Source organism: Schistocerca gregaria, chromosome 5 (genome assembly GCF_023897955.1).
Source record: "Schistocerca gregaria isolate iqSchGreg1 chromosome 5, iqSchGreg1.2, whole genome shotgun sequence".
Lineage (NCBI taxonomy): Eukaryota > Metazoa > Arthropoda > Insecta > Orthoptera > Acrididae > Schistocerca > Schistocerca gregaria.
Window position 1 is genome coordinate 512,035,933 of NC_064924.1, and position 17,406 is coordinate 512,053,338.

The window sequence follows — 17,406 nt, forward strand, 5'->3', positions numbered from 1 at the left end:
TTAAGAATAATATGATTCTTCGGTAAGAACGAGTACACTATCAAGAATGTATGACATTCGGGGTATTATTGTCTGCTTTAGTTCTCTAATTGCATGCACGTTACACAAACTTGGTTCCTGAAACAAGCACACAATTTTTACTCAGATTGACGGTAACATGTTGTCAAGTTGTTTTGATACTGCATGATAATAAGCTGTTGCAAAGTGTGTACTGATTTAGTACCGTTTAAGAGACTCCAAAAGATCCTGCTAAGCACATGAGTCAGTAATTTGCATATTTGGTGACTAAGAATAGAATTATTTACGGGTTATATTAAACATGTCGTATTCCACTTATTCTTCGAGTTCGCTGAACGATGTATGGAGAACATCCGATGGCCATGGAGTCAAAGTGTACAACTGAAACGGCCTATCTGAAGAATTGCACGTTCGTCATAATACTTAAATTTTAAACACTATAATTCTTTATTTGTCTGGCTATGATACCTGCAGCTACTGTATAATTACCATTACGACTTAAAATTAAGTATATACTATGGTCTAACATAAGACATTTATTTTCCTTTACTAGGCCTGACTTGTCCCTGGCCCAAACGAAATATAAAATACTCTTTCCATTTATTTAAATTCAGCTCAGAGCTGACCACATTTCAATAGACTGCTTGTTTTCATCTGTTGCCCAGGCTAGGCCAGTATTTATTGTTCACACCGATTACTCTGTTTCTCTAAATTGCTCGTCTACCGTGACTATTTTCCCTGATGTCATATTTGTCCATAACAGAACAATTTCTTCTCAAAAGATATTTTTGTTTCTCCGACCTTCTTACCCACATCCCCTCATCATTGTCGTTCATCTTCCCTAGGCCCTAATGTCTCCCATTTTTTTGAGTTCACCAGTAGCCTATACATTTTCTATTCACTCGTATGGCGTCGATATTGGACAAATGTTTTCCAGTTCCACAGTACTTAAGTACCGCTTCAACTACAATCGGTTTCTTTTTATAGTCATTTTTGGATAATTCGTACATCGTTCCCGTCTTCCTTGCCCTTTCTGTGTTATTCATTGTCCTGATTACGTAAGCTCCAGTACTCTCTTAATTGTTTAATATTTGATATATTTTGTTTTTTGATTCTCCTGTTATCGATTAATCTCATTAATCTCCTGTAAATAAAGCGTTTTTTGAAAGTAGTGTCTAAGAAGCAATTAAATAAAGTTACACTGAGGAAAAAGATGAACCTGCTTTTCGCAAAAGGCAATGCTGCAAAAATCATGTTTCTTCATTATTTGGCTTAGTTTGATTTTTTTTTCAGTTACGTGCCATTATACTGTAATCATGACTATTTTCTCTGATGACATATTTGTCCATCGCAAAATATTTCATTGTTAAAGGATGTTGTGATTTCCCATGTCATCTCATCATTGTTGACCGTCTTTCCTAGGCCTTATTGGTTTCAATAATATATTGCTTCTTTTTCTGTGTCCACCAGCAGTCCACATATTTTCCGTTGAGTAGTATGCCGTCGGTAACGGGCAATCGTTCTGGATCTATTACAATTACATAATACCTGCTTCAACTATAATCCGTTTCTTATTATGGTCATTTTCTGATAGATCATACACTGTTCTCATCTTCCTTGTCCTTTCCGTCGGTGTTGTCCTCTGTCCTCACAGCGTAAACTCCAGTACTTTCCATATCTAACGTTTTCTTGTTTTTTGATATTCCTATCTATTAATCTCATGTTTGCTCAATAAATATAGTGTTATTTGAGACTAAAGGTCGACCATTTTCTAGGTAGCTCTTAAATAAACTTAAACTGGAGAAAAAGAGGAACCTGCGCTTTCAGGAGGCGGTGTTGCAATAACGATGTTTTCTCCTTATTTGGCTTCGACGAAATCTTTCAGTTCTATGTCCTTATTATGTAACCGCAGCACTAGAACTGACTCGGTGCGGCGACGTGTTGGCTTGTCTCTGTAACATAAACGTGCGGCGAAAAATTAGTTCAGTGTAGAAAAAAGCGCTCCGAGGGATGGAGTGAAATACTTGCAAACACTGAAGTTTCATTTACATCTACATCTACATCTACATTTATACTCCGCAAGCAGCCGAACGGTGTGTGGCGGAGGGCACATTACGTGCCACTGTCATTACCTCCCTTTTCTGTTCCTGTCGCGTATGGTTCGCGGGAAGAACGACTGTCTGAAAGCCTCCGTGCGCGCTCGAATCTCTCTAATTTTACATTCGTGATATCCTCGGGAGTTATAAGTAGGGGGAAGCAATATATTCGATACCTCATCCAGAAACGCACCCTCTCGAAATCTGGACAGCAAGCTACACCGCGATGCAGAGCGCCTCTCTTGCAGAGTCTGCCACTTGAGATTTCTAAACATCTCCGTAACGCTATCACGGTTACCAAATAACCCTGTGACGAAACGCGCCGCTCTTCTTTGGATCTTCTGAATCTCCTCCGTCAACCCGATCTGGTACGGATCCCATACTGATGAGCAATACTCAAGTATAGGTCGAACGAGTGTTTTGCAAGCCACCTCCTTTGTTGATGGACTACATTTTCTAAGGATTCTCCCAATGAATCTCAACCTGGTACCCGCCTTACCAACAATTAATTTTATATGATCATTCCATTTCAAATCTTTCCGCACGCATACTCCCAGATATTTTACGGAAGTAACTGCTACCAGTGTTTGTTCCGCTATCATATAATCATACAATAAAGGATCCTTCTTTCTATGTATTCGCAATACATTACATTTGTCTATGGTAAGTGTCAGTTGCCACACCCTACACCAAGTGCCTATCCGCTGCAGATCTTCCAGCATTTCGCTACAATTTTCTAATGCTGCAACTTCTCTGTATACTATAGCATCATCCGCGAAAAGCCGCATGGAACTTCCAACACTATCTACTAGGTCATTTATATATATTGTGAAAAGCAATGGTCCCATAACACTCACCTGTGCCGCGCCAGAGGTTACTTTAACGTCTGTAGACGTCTCTCCATTGAGAACATCATGCTGCGTTCTGTTTGCTAAAAACTCTTCAATCCAGCCACACAGCTGGTCTGATATTCCGTAGGCTCTTACTTTGTTTATCAGGCGACACTGCGGAACTCTATCGAAGTCAAGGAAAATAGCATCTACCTAGGAGCCTGTATCTAATATTTTCTGAGTCTCAAGAACAAATAAAGCGAGTTGGGTCTCACACGATCGCTTTTTCCGGAATCCATGTTGATTCCTACACAGTAGATTTTGGGTTTCCAAAACCGACATGATACGCGAGAAAAAAAAACATGTTGCAAAATTCTACAACAGATCGACGTCAGAGATATAAGTCTATACTTTCACGCATCTGCTCGATGACCGTTCCTGAAGACTGGGACTATCTGTGCTCTTTTCCAATCATTTGGAACCCTCCGTTCCTCTAGAGACTTGCGGTACACGGCTGTTAGAAGGGGGGCAAGTTCTTTCGCGTACTCTGTGTAGAATCGAATTGGTATCCCGTCAGGTCCAGTGGACTTTCCTCTGTTGAGTGATTCCAGTTGCTTTTCTATTCCTTGTACACTTATTTTGATGTCAGCCATTTTTCGTTTGTGCGAGGATTTAGAGAAGGAACTGCAGTGCAGTCTTACTCTGTGAAACAGCTTTGGGAAAAGGTATTTAGTATTTCAGCTTTACGCGTGTCATCCTCTGTTTCAATGCCATCATCATCCCGGGGTGTCTGGATATGCTGTTTAGAGCCACTTACTGATTTAACGTAAGACCAGAACTTCCTAGGATATTCTGTCAAGTCGGTACATAGAATTTTACTTTTGAATTCACTGAACGCTTCACGCATAGCCCTTCTTACTCTAACTGTGACATCGTTCAGCTTCTGTTTGTTGAGAGGTTTTGGCTGTGTTTAAACTTGAAGTGAAGCTCTCTTGGCTTTCGCAGTAGTTTCCTAACTTTGTTGTTGAACCACGGTCGGTTTTTCCCGTCCCTCACAGTTTTACTCGGCACGTAGCTGTCTAAAACGCATTTTACGATTGCCTTTAACTGTTTCCATAAACACTCAGCATTGTCAGTGTCGGAACAGAAATTTTCATTTTGATCTGTTAGGTAGCCTGAAATCTGCCTTCTATTACTCTTGCTAAACAGATAAACCTTCCTCCCTTTTTTATATTCCTATTAACTTGCATATTCAGGGATGCTGCAACGGCCTTATGATCACTGATTCCGTGTTCTGCAATTACAGAGTCGAAAAGTTCGGGTCTGTTTGTTATCAGTAGGTCCAAGATGTTAACTCCACGAGCCATATTTTACTGCAATGTATGGCCCAGTATCGTTGCCGTCAATATTGCTGCAATGTGACTGGCATACGCCGCAATAGTGTGGTATGGGATCAAATTGCAGAGAGCGCAGGCTGTTGCAGGACAGTTCCCAAGTATTGCGATGTTCTGCCAGTGTTGGCCACCAAAGGTGGACAATATTTTTATGACCGGGCCACACCAGCCTTTGTCCCTCTCACTCTCAGCTTCCTCCCTCCTCCTCAAATTGACAGCACTGCTATGCCAAGTTACGTAACATCAGCTGCGAAGCCGGCCGGAGTGGCCGTGCGGTTCTAGGCGCTACAGTCTGGAGCCGAGAGACCGCTGCGGTCGCAGGTTCGAATCCTACCTCGGACATGGATGTGTGTGATGTCCTTAGGTTAGTCAGGTTTAATTAGTTCTAAGTTCTAGGGGACTGATGACCTCAGAAGTTAAGGCGCATAGTGCTCAGACCCATTGGAATCAGCTGCGAAGCAATATTATTCCACGTCAGTTTGAAAGATGTTGAGCACAGAGTTTTTTTTTTCCCTGCAGGAATGTTGAAGCGGTCAAACGAGAGAAACACGCATTGTATAAATATGATGCATACTTCTATAGAGTTATGGAACACAAAAGGTAGTACATATAGAGTAGGAAATCTGGAAAATCGCGTTCTCGCTTCTACAGCCGTAGTAGATGATTTGCAGCTGTAATCGATATTATTATATTCTACACAAGTTCTTACTAAGGCTTCTGTTTTGAAGTTTTTCGTCTGTGTTTCTAGGTTGATCGCCAGCAACTTGTCAACTGCATTTATTTATTATGATATTTGTGTACTTCTCACGTCCCAGAAGTCTGTTCGCAGATGTGTCAAAATTATGACATTCATTTTCCTATCACTGTACTGTTGTTCCACAATAAAATATTGTCATACATATTTGATTGTTATTTCTTTAACTGCTATAATGAATTCCTTCAGTCCCTCCATCATGAATTATCTTGAACAGAACGCTCTTCTCTATGGTAACCAGCACGCGTTTCGAATAAACTAGATCGTGTGAAATTCAGTTCTCAGTTTCCTCGCATGGCATCCTGAAAGTCACGGATCCACTTAGTCAGGTAGATACGGTATTTCTAGATTTCCGAAAACGTTTGACTCGTACCACTCGTACCACATCTGCGCTTATTATCAAAAGTACGATCGTCTGGGGTATCAGGCGAAATTGGTAACCGACTGAGGATTTCTTGGTAGGGAGCACGCAGAATCTTGTCTGGGATGGAAGTCATCGTAAGATGTAGAAGTAACTACGAGTGTAACTCAGGGAAGTGTGTTGCGTCTTTCGTTGTCCATATGGCACGTTAATGACCTTGCGAACAACATTATTAGCAACGTCCGACTTTTTGCATATGATGCTGTTTACTGTAATGAACTTCTGTTTGAAAGACGAATGCATAAATATTCAGTCACATCTTGATAAGATTCCAAGATGTGACTGAATATTTATGCAGCTTCTTTCAGAAAATATTCCATTATAGACAAACAGCATCATATGCGAAGTTCGGAAGTTAATAATAATATTGTTCGCACGGTCATTAATATACATGTGTAAAGACTGGCAGCGGTCTTTAAATATTCAGAAATATAAAATTGTGAGCTTCACAAAACAAAACAAAAACGTAGCATCCTACGACTATATCATCAAGAAGTCACAGTTGAAATCGGTCGACTGACACAAATACCTGCATGTATCACTTTGCAGATCTATAGAGTGGAATGGTCACACAGGCCCCGTCATGGGTAAAGCAGTTGGTAGACTTCGGTTTAATGGTTGAATACTCGGAAATTGCAACCAGTGTACAAAGGAGATCGCTTATACACTGTCCAGTTGACTTAGTGTGATCACCTGTCAAAAGACTGAATAAGTAATTTTCTTTGTCCAATATCTTTGTCAAAGAAATTTGATGGTGTAATAGGGAACTTTGTCAAATGTCGTCAATGTTTGATCAAATCTAGGACCTCGCTGTAGATTTGATCAAAGAAGTTGTCTGTCTTCGGTTCACTGCAATGTGACATGTTACCACGTGGAGCGCTAGCATCGCTGCAGCTTCCTGTCATCTGTAGTGTTTTTATAAACATTGCCGGTAAATACAGTTGTTGTGTATCGACAACTACAATATTAATAGAGATGTATGAAGCTGACGAGCGCTTTACAACGTAAGGCACCCTGAATACAACAATAGATTAAGAAGATTGGAGACCTAACCTAAGCTAACACTCTCCTGTAACAAGGAATCGGAGTGTTACAGTGAGCCTGTCTTCTGCAGATACAGCAGTTCTTAAGTGAGTATTGTGCTTTGTGATATGAGGATACACTTCACTGAACACATACAGAAATATATACTCATCCACTCTGAAGTAATTGATGTACGAATTGACGTCCTCAACAATAAGCTCACGTAACAAATTTTGTTGAATGCTTTTATCGTGTCGTCGTCGTTTAACCCACGGCTTCACCCAGGTACGTTTCCTCCCCCCCCCCCCCCCCCCCCCCCCGCTTCTTCTCTTCCGCATGTGCACACAGTGCAATTGTGGTAACATGCAACTGCTGCGGTTAATAAGAAGTTTCTGTTGTCAGTCATCTTGAACTTTGACGATAAATATGATGACAGTGTAATACCCCTTCTAGCGCTACGTCAAAGATCTTTGTTAAATATATTTGACGGAAAATTTGATCACATCTTTGATCAAATTTTTGACAAAGAAATTCGATAGTGTAATCCCGCCATAACCTCCTTTTGCAGCGCCGACCGCTGCGAGACGGTGCAGGAAGTGAGTCAGTGCAGTTCTGGTACGCCCGGACAGGTGTGTGGAACCACACCGACTCCAGCGCAGTGGCCAGCTGCACTGGGTTTCTCGGTTGAGGATCCGAGGCACGAACAGCCGGATCGAGATTGTCCCACAGATTCTTGATTGTGTTCAGACCCAGGGAGTTTAGTGGCTAAGAGAGTACGGTAAATGCGTCCTGGAGCTGTTCGAACAATGCACGTACACCTCGAACTGTGTGACGCGTTGCACTGTCCTGCACGTAGATGGCATCTAGTGCCGTGGAAAGCCAGTCATTATGTAGGGGTGGTCATGGTCCCCGTGTTAATCCACTGTGCTTGTCATAATAAAGAGATCACACAGCTTCACAGCTGTCAAGTAACATTGTTATGAAGTAAACTTTCATAATTCGACAACTTGACAAATAACTGATCCAGCACAATTTGAACACGTGCTATAGCTCCACCAAAATCAAAGGCGCAAACTTACACAGTAATGTGACAGCAACTGAGACATCGATTTCATATAGATATCAGGACCACCTGATATAACCTGAAGATGGCAATTACGCCGAAACAGGCCTATCGTGATAAACAATATATCGAACACAGCAGAGTCTTGGTCTCATAGTAAATATATAATGTCCTTATATACGACGCAGTGGTCTCAGATGATTACAAAATAAAACCATTTTGTCCGTATATGTGATTCCTTAATGTGAAAATGAACAACACCAATCACGGGAGCTAGCTTTTGAAAATAATCGTGAGTACTCAAAATCACAGTTCACAAACGTTGAAAACTAATCCTTCTGAAAATCCAGATATTTTTGAATGAACAACACTTGATAAAGATGATTGTTTATTAGGTTTTACTTCAACACTGCCTTACATGCAAAAATAATCCACAATCCACACACAATTGTTGTGTTATTTCAAATCTTTGTGCAATTTCAATTCCTCACTCATAATGAATGTGTTCCTACGAAAAGGGAATCATTTAACGGGTATGATCGCTACAGTGTGAAGATTAAAGTTTTTTGCTTCTTGTTTCTGGACATCCATGACAGCGTTGTCGTTCAATTTCTCTTTGCGTTGCCTTACGTTGCTGCGCAAGTACATTTTTGATTCAAGGCCGGGAAAGAAGGTTCTACTGTGCATTATACTTTCGTACAGTTAAAACTATATTTATTAATTTCATCGCTTCAGGAATCAATTCGCCTCGTAAATTGTCTTCCGTATCTCCAACGAAATAATTTTTAGCTTTACAAACATCTAACTGTTCATAATTCAGGAAAATAGTTTTCAACAAAGTTACTCCACCGCAAAAAGGCCGAAGAGCTGTACGAAGTTAATCATTGTGAATCAAAATCATCGCTACAAAATTCCTTCACACAACTGCAATCTTTAATTTTCAAAGAAGAAATATTTTTGTTTCTTTGACATGGGATTTGGCAAAAGCATTCTTTTTCGTCACTTCCAAGAGTTCCATACTCCATCGAAACTTCCAACAGTTTGAGACAACTTCAGAAACTATTAATATTGTCTATGGTCTATTGGAACTGTAGAGAGGAATTTGTGCAGAAAAGCATTCAAAATTTCAGTTGGCTTTAAAATTTTTGGTAAGAACTGTAGTGACAAATACGAATTCAAAAGAGCAAAGAAAATTTAAGAAATCTTTAGCTTTGGCACTGACATTGAATTTTTCGAGCTAGAGATCTTCGAAGAACAAAATTAACTGTTCATAATTCTGGAAAATAGTTTTCAACAATGTTATTCCACGGCAAAAAGGCCGAAGAGCTACAGGATGAATAGAGCCTGCATCTTGGGCAGCCTGCAGAAATTTAAATGTAAATACTGCTAGTCGCTTGGCGGAAAATTGGTCACCTTTCTCACATTTGGTAGATACTCTTTCACTATGGCCTAATTTTGGATTGCCTCTAGAATCACGAGGTTCAAAGAGTAGGTCAAACAGTGAACACGCAGAACACGCTGCTCAGTTTCTCTGATTTTTCCTTGTAACTATGAATAAGCGCCGCTCCATCAGTAGCAGTACCTCCGCATCACTTGATGTCTAGAGAAAAGCGACTGGGAACACCCATTAAAATTGTCAACAAATACTTCAACAATAGTATTTTCAGTATTACAAAAAAAAACAAAGAAACAAAGCGTATCGAAAGTTACTCGTGTTGACAGATGTCGCTAGTTTCATCTAAATGATGCCATGTTACGCAAAAAAAAGTGAACTAAACTTACTGTTCTACAAAGTAGACAGTTTAAATGTCTCCCGGCCGTTGCGTGTTGGGTGGAACGTTCAAAATCTTTCCGGGCATTTCCGCGAGAGAGTACCGTTGACCACATCATTTATTTCTAGAAGACTGAGAAACGCTATGCCGTGATTGCATGGGCCAAAGCTAGAGCGCGACGTCAGAACTGCCATAATGGGCAGCTTTGAATTTTCCCCCAACTTTTCTTTTTTTTAATATTATTATTTGGTTTATTATATTTTCCTTTCCTATTTTATGTGTGTGCAGAGCACCACAAAAATATTTCGGGGAGGTTGCGTCAGCACCGGAGTACCCGTGGAGTCGGCGCCTCTGGCACCAAGCACTCTTTAACGTCTATTTTATGCAGAACAGAGCCCTTACCGGAGTCCAACCGACACTTTTATCACCAGGCGGCTGTACCCTCACCTCGTTAAAACGATGAGATGTTGACAGTCTACTACACTACTGCCATCAGAATGTCTTCAGAGCTACTGTGTTCCAGACCAACAAAAAGCATGGAAAAAATATGTTTCGAAACACCTTATCTTGTTAGGTGCCACCACAATTACATGAAATAACCACACCGGTAAACTACTGACAAATGATCATCGACAAATTGTCAAAGTCGAAAAACAAATCTTTTACAGCCACCCGGACGTCTTTATTCTGAAAACACGGAGCAAATTGTCGTTCTTACCTCCAGTAAAAAACGACGTGTATTTCCTCATGCAACGATCTCACGACATTAGCAGTCGACAAGATAACATTTAACTTGTACAGGAGCTTTTCTCCGCACGAAGTATGCGACGATTCTCGTTTAACTGGCGTCGTATAAGTCGAAATAGCTTTCAATCTACAATGTTACATTTCAGTGAATAGGAACTTGATCCTTGTTACTAACAGTGTAATGGTATCGCAATGTGCATTGAAAACGGTAGGCAACTAAAGGAGGGGTTGGGTTGTTTTGGGGAAGGAGACCAGACGGCAAAGTCATCGATCTCATCGGATTAGGGAATGACGGGGAAGGAAGTCGGCCGTGCCCTTTCAAAGAAACAATCCCGGCATTTGCCTGGAGCGATTTTGGGAAATCACGGAAAACCTAAATCAGGATGGCCGGACGCGGGATTGAACCATCGTCCTCCCGAATGCGAGTCCAGTGTGCAACCAAAGGAATTGCATTTACTGCACGCTCAATAAAATAATTGTTGATCTCTGATGGCCCATAATCGCCAGGGCACATCGGCTGGTTTAGTAATGTCATTGTCAATAAAATTCACTAACAGTCATGTACTTTAAGATATTATTTTATTTTATTGTGACGGTTATCAGTTTCGGCATTTCATTATGCCATCTTCAGGCCCCATACGAGTCTATACAAATAAACGGACTTGTCGTACAGTGCCAAAATCACTGGATATCAATTGTACAACGATTGAATTCACGATATCCTGTGATTTATGGTGCTTTACCACAAGTTGGTCTATTTGGATACAAGTGTATCAGGCCTGAAGATGGCATAATGAAATGCCAAAACTGGTAACTGTCACAATAAAATAAAATAATATCTTAAAGTACACAGCTGGCGGTGAATTTTATTGACATTGCAAATGCAGTTCATGCCAACCTATTCACGAGAAATATTTTGTTCATCCTACCATAACTTGTTCAACCTAAAGAATTCCCGCTACAACAATCACAATCACTCTCTCTTCACCCCCTAATTCATACCATGCAAATTCCATCTGCCAAAAGAAGGTTGTATATTGTCCTACGCAATTTTTTTCGGTACCCCAATATTATCGAGTTTACGAAACACCGATGTACTAAACTCCAGCTATCCACCTTTGAAAGATTTTCCTTCAATCACTTTGGGGTAATGCTGCGACTGTTCCATGAACATGGCAACACTTCCAACTGATCTAGCACCTCCTGAGATGACAATGGTGTCGACCAAACGCATTAATGTGAAAATAGAATCCCGACTATATTGCAGTTGCTACTATTCTTCGTTAGCACAGCACGTAGAACATTCATTGCAATTAACTACCTTGATACAACTGCTGTTGTTGCTATTGTTGCAATCTTTGGTCCTAAGACTGGTTTGATGCAGCTCTCCACGCTGCCCTACCCTGTCCAAGTCTCATCATCTCCGAATAACTGCTACTACCTACGTCCTTCTGCATTTGCTTAATGTATTCATTTAATCTCTTGGTCTTCCTCTACGATTTTTACCCCTCATGCTTCTCTCCAGTACTAAATTGGAGATAAAAATGGTTCTGACCATTATGGGACTTAACATCTGAGGTCATCAGTCCCCTAGAACTTAGAACTACTCAAACCTAACTAAGCTAAGGACATCATACACATCCATGCCCGAGGCAAGATTCGAACCTGCTACCATAGCGGTCGCGCGGTTACAGACTGAAGCGCGTAGAACCGCTCGGCCATATCGGCCGGCCAACTGGCGATCCCTTGTTGTCTCAGAATGTATGCTATCAACCTATACCGTCACCAAGTTGGGTTGTGGCGCAAATTTATTTTCTCCCTAATTCTATTGAGTACTCATTAAGTAGTAAAGGAGTTTTGCTATTTGGGGAGCAAAGTAACTGATTCAAGTCGAAGTAGAGATGATATAAAATGTAGACTGGGAATGGCAAGGAAACTCTTTCTGAAGAAGAGAAGTTTGTTAACATTGAGTCTAGATTTAAGTGTCAGGAAGTCATTTGCGAAAGTATTTGTATGGAGTGTAGCCATGTATGGAAGTGAAACGTGGACAATAAATAGTTTGGACAAGAAGAGAATAGAAGCTTTCGAAATGTGGTGCTACTGAAGAATGCTGAAGATCAGATGGGTAGATCACATAACTAATGTGGAAGTACTGAATAGGATTGGGGAGAAGACTAGTTTGTGACACAACTTGACTAGAAGAAGGGATCGGTTGGTAGGACATGTTCTGAGGCATCAAGGGATCACCAATTTAGTACTGGAGGGCAGCGTGGAGGGTAAAAACCGTAGAGGGAGACCAAGAGATGAATACACTAAGCAGATTCAGAAGGATGTAGTTTGCAGTAGGTACTGGGAGATGAAGAAGCTTGCACAGGATAGAGTAGAATGGAGAGCTGCATCAAACCAGTCTCAGAGCTGAAGACCACAACAACAACAACAACAACCTCTTCATTAGTTATGTGAACTACCCACCTAATTTTCAACAAATTTCCTGTAGCACCACACTTTCAAAGCGTTTGTTCTCAACTTGTCTAAACTGTTTATCGTCCAGGTATCTCTTCTGTACATGGCTACATCCTTGACAAATACTTTCAGAGAAAACTTCCTGACACGTTAAATCTAAGCCTATATTCAATGTTAACAAATTTCTCTTCTTTGGAAACACTTTTCTTGCCATTGCCAATCTACATTTTATATCCTCTCTACGTCGGCCATCATTAGTTATTTTGCTGCCCAAATAGCAAAAGACATTCATTACTTTCACGTGTCTCGTTTCCCAATCTAATTTCCACAACATCACATGATTTAATTGGACTGCATTGTATTATCCTTGCTGCAACTCAAAACTACTATTCGTCTATTTTATCCATATGCTAGCATATCTGTGATGTATGTATAACACGTTAAGCAGAAGATGGCCAGTATAATTACAAAATGAGAATCACTTGCGAAAGTGACTTGTTGTCTGCGAATTGTATAAGACAGCAATGTTGTTTCACCTGTCACACAGATATGGAACATCCATTCGACTAAAAACCTCTGCAACCGAACTTCACCAAATTATTTACCCTCAGTGGTGCCTAAACACTGTTTTTATACAATAATGTATGATTATATTTGACGGTGCGTACGGCGCTTACAATTGTTGCTCATGAGTATAATGTACATGAATTCACATACTGCCATTCACATTGCAGCAAGGAATGTTATTCATATGTAACGAGGGTAACATTAAACGTGCGTACCTCTACAATTAGTAGAGTAATAAGTAGTGCTGTTAGTTGTGCTAAATGGCTGATTACTCACAGGTGATCACTCTTCACGCAGCAACCAGCGTACACCGCAACAGGCATCCGAGGGCGCCTGCTCTGCAAGTGGCAGCGGAATCAACATCTTGCAACTCCGTACTCCAACAGTAAACGTACGGACACCGGGAATCCCCGCGCTTTTCACCCGATTGGCTCCGTCGTAGCAGGAGCTCTGCTCATTGGTTACCTCTACGGGGCTGAACTCTCGCGGCTCTACACTGAACAGCTCGGCGCGGCTGCGCGACGTGGCAACCGCGCGCGGATGCGGTATGCACTAGAAGTGGCTCGCGTGACGTCACTAGCGGGTTCGGCATTGCTCAGCCAGCTGCAGGCTGATCGTACAGTCACTGCCTGCCTGCGCGGCGAGAAAGCGTAACGTGGAGCGCCAGTAAAAACACAAACGCCTCTGTGGCGAGGAAGACCTGCACGTCGTCTGCAGAGTGCTTATAATTTCTGTACTGTCATTCGGTGATCCTGTCGACGAACTAATAGAGAAATATCACGCTATTCGAGCACTGCGGATCTATCAGTATCAATAACCTTGGACGTTTCGTTACCATGTCAGTGTCAAACGACAAATAATCGTAGCACGTGCAGAGGTGTGATCAGAACAGCCTTGAACTAGGAACGACGTTAAACCAGCGCGTTGACACTTCAAATACTGCTACATGTTACCTGGAACTATTCCCTCTTCATTTTAAGTTTCACATGTAAATAAATATTTCGCTGTGTATTCATCCGTATTTTTTGTTTGCGCATGAAACGTCCTTCCCGTGGAACTTAAATCACGGATACGACTATTTCGGTAGATTCATGCTGCATCTTCGCAGCGCTTTTCACAAAACCGCCTAATTTTCCTTAGACACATAGTTGTTGTATTTTTGTTATCTCAAGAGTAGACAGCTTATCTATATTCTGTTTCCAGTTACCAGTACCTCATACTCGGGACGCAGAAACTCTGGTCAACTCGGATGTTACTTCTGAAATGGATTTTTTCTAAAAATTTTCGAAGAGAAACAGCTATTTTTTTCTGCTGCTTTCTAATTATTTTCCCCGCAGCTTCATATCCTTTCACAACTGGTACAAACGGCAACACTACTTGAATTCGACTCACGTGACACAGGGCGCTATTGTCCAATGGAATGCGAAACAAGAACTTCTCGTTTACTTTTTATTTATGCATAGATTTTACTTGGCAGGTTTTTTTCCTTCTCAATGCCCTATCCTCCTGACCAAGTTCGCTGCTTTCAATTGTCATTACATTACTTTTAACGTCACACGGACTGTGGTATTATCTGGTACGGACTCCTTATGCTACGCATTTAGTAGATATTAAGTACACGGAAAAAGGGGTAGGGACATTTTTATTGACGTTATCATTCTCTGGTACTATTGTTTGTTTGCATATGATGTATACTACTGCTCTGTAAATACATCAAAATTATTAGATTCTTGAGATTAATTATTTATGAAATATTACACTCAAGAGTTTAGTTACTTGTGTCATCCTATTTTACTAACTGCTGTAAGTTTGTTACTCACCGCTCCTTCACGTATGCCTATTACATGTCTAATACTGAAATAAGAGTGATTGTCTAAAGATTCTTCCTTTAGCAGCTTCAGAACAGTTTGTTAAGGACACCCAATTTTCCGTATTTTATTCAAGTCAGTAATTTAAAAGCGTGGTGTGTATGCAGATTTTTTATAGTTTTTGCGCGTAACGGCTTGATTAAAATGTGGCGTTTTTTCACGAAAACCTTTTAGCGTAGCTCCTGTTTCGTTCATTTTGGACGACAAATCCATCACCCCACGACGTCAGTTATTTCCTAAGACTCTCATCGGTTCTCGCTGATACATTAACGCTCAAATTTCTCCTTCTTTTGTCAATTATTTTTATGATTATAGGTAAATTATAAAATGGTATAGAGGATAAAATGATCGTCTGATAGCGATACGAACCCCGGGGCTTAAAATTCATCCCAGACATTACCAGAGGATGGTTCAGAGAACTTTTCATGGTGACAAGTATTACACATACCAGTTATCAGCAAAAACGGAACAATACATGTGTGTAGAGAGCATTGCGCAAACCACCAGTGGGGCTGCATTCTACGTCCGCCATCTGCACGCAGCAAAGAACTGTGTGTTGGAGACAGATAGCTGAGTGGTGAAATAGCTTAAAAAAGACCACACTAGACTGAACATCAGTGGGGGTTATCCAAACCGGACTTGGGAAAGGCTTTAGGGTGTGAAAAGCCTGGAAGCTTCCTAAAATTCACCGCAGCAACAGACGAAAACGCAATACACACGGATACCTTTTGAGGACATCGGTTTCAGGGACCCTCTTTCACCGTTGGTTCGTTATAGTGTTGCTGCATTCCGTTTGGTTTGTAGCCGCGGTTAGCTTCGTGTGTGTGTTGCACTGGAAGCAGTGCAAGGGTCGAAGGTACGGGCTGTATGCCTGCTTCCATTCGCTCACGGTAGCTGTTACTGGCACCCTCTCTAACCCTCCTTCAACTCCTCATTCTATCCTGTTCGATTCTCTATAGGGCTGTGTTTTCCAAAGCACTGCTAGTTGTGCGTTAACACTGTGGAGAGGTGTTCTGACGAAGAGTTGACCGACAGGCACCCTGTGTACGAGTTCACTGAATGCAGTGGAACAGCGGTGCAGTGACGCTATGCTTAACCGACGACAATCATGTCACCACACTTTTACAACAGGGGGTTGTTGTGTTGTCCTCTGTTGTGTGTTGTACGTTTTGCTGATTCCATATTACACGCTCTTTCACTGTTGTGACGTCATTTTTACATAAACAAGGATGACTGCGGCAACAAACCGAATAAATCATTACTATATTACTCAGTAAAAAAAAGAAACGCCGGAGACAGTGGGTCACTCATATACAAATGCTCAAAAGGTATCCCTGAACAAACTCCGAAAGTTTATCGATGGTTCAACCTGTATACTTGCATCTAAGGAAAGGATAAATTACGACATGGCAAGAGCGTGCACGATAGTTTCTGTGGAGGGGAGCATATGGGGGGGAAGGGGGAGAAGCTCTATTTTTAATTTGCTGGAAGGAACTTTAAGGAACCATAAAAAAAATCCCTCAGTTCCGACTTGTCAAAACCTGCCAAATACCGACTTTCAAATCATTTTCTTGGAAGAATAACATCTGACTACATTATAAACTATGGGACTAAAAGTATCCAGACACCACTCAAAACGTAAGTTTTTCATTTTAGGTGCATTGTGCTGCCACCTACAGCCAGGTATTCCATATCAGCGACCTCAGTAGTCTTTAGACTTATAATTGAGCAGAATGGGGCTCTCCGCGGAACTCACGGACTCCGAACGTGGTCAGGTGATTAGGTCTCTCTTGCATCATACGTCTGTACGCGAGGCTTCCACATTCCTAAACATTCCTAGGTCCACTGTTTCCGATGTGATAGTGAAGTGGAAACGTGAAGGGACACGTACAGCACAAAAGCGTACGAGCCGACCTTGTGTGTTGACTGACAGAGACCGCAGACAGTTGAAGACGGTCGTAATGTGTAATAGGCAGACATTTATCCAGACCATCACGCAGGAATTTCAGACTGCATCAGAATCCACTGCAAGTACTACAACAGTTAGGTGTGAGGTGAGAAAACTTGGATTTCATGGTATAGCGGCTGCTCATAGGCCACACGTGACGCCGGTAAATGCCAAACGACGCCTCGCTTGGAGTAAGGAGCGTAAATATTGGGCGACTGAACAGTGGAAAAGCGTTGTATGAAGTGACGAATCACGGTACACAATATTGGGGATCCGATGGCAGGGTGTGGATATGGCAAATGCCCTGTGAACGTCATCTGCCAGCTTGTGTAGTGCCAACAGTAAATTTCGGAGGCGGTTGTGTTATGGTATGGTCGTGTTTTCCATGGAGGGGTTTGCACCCCTCGTTGTTTGTGTGGCACTATCGCAGCACAGGCCTACA

At 41.5% G+C, this 17,406-nt stretch overlaps 1 protein-coding gene across 4 annotated transcripts in view; it reads right to left on the reverse strand.

The window, feature by feature from the left end:
* Nucleotides 1-13,647, reverse strand: part of LOC126272055 (uncharacterized) — a 209,273-nt gene extending 195,626 nt beyond the window's left edge. For 2 of the 4 annotated variants that reach the window (XM_049974577.1, XM_049974574.1), the window contains exon 1: nucleotides 13,425-13,644. The gene's annotated coding sequence lies outside the window, so the exon portion shown is untranslated. Of the gene's footprint in view, nucleotides 1-1,833; nucleotides 1,971-13,424 lie in introns of all 4 variants that reach the window. The other 2 variants (XM_049974573.1, XM_049974575.1) reach the window with 2 other exon arrangements.
* Nucleotides 13,648-17,406: the final 3,759 nt, after the last annotated feature.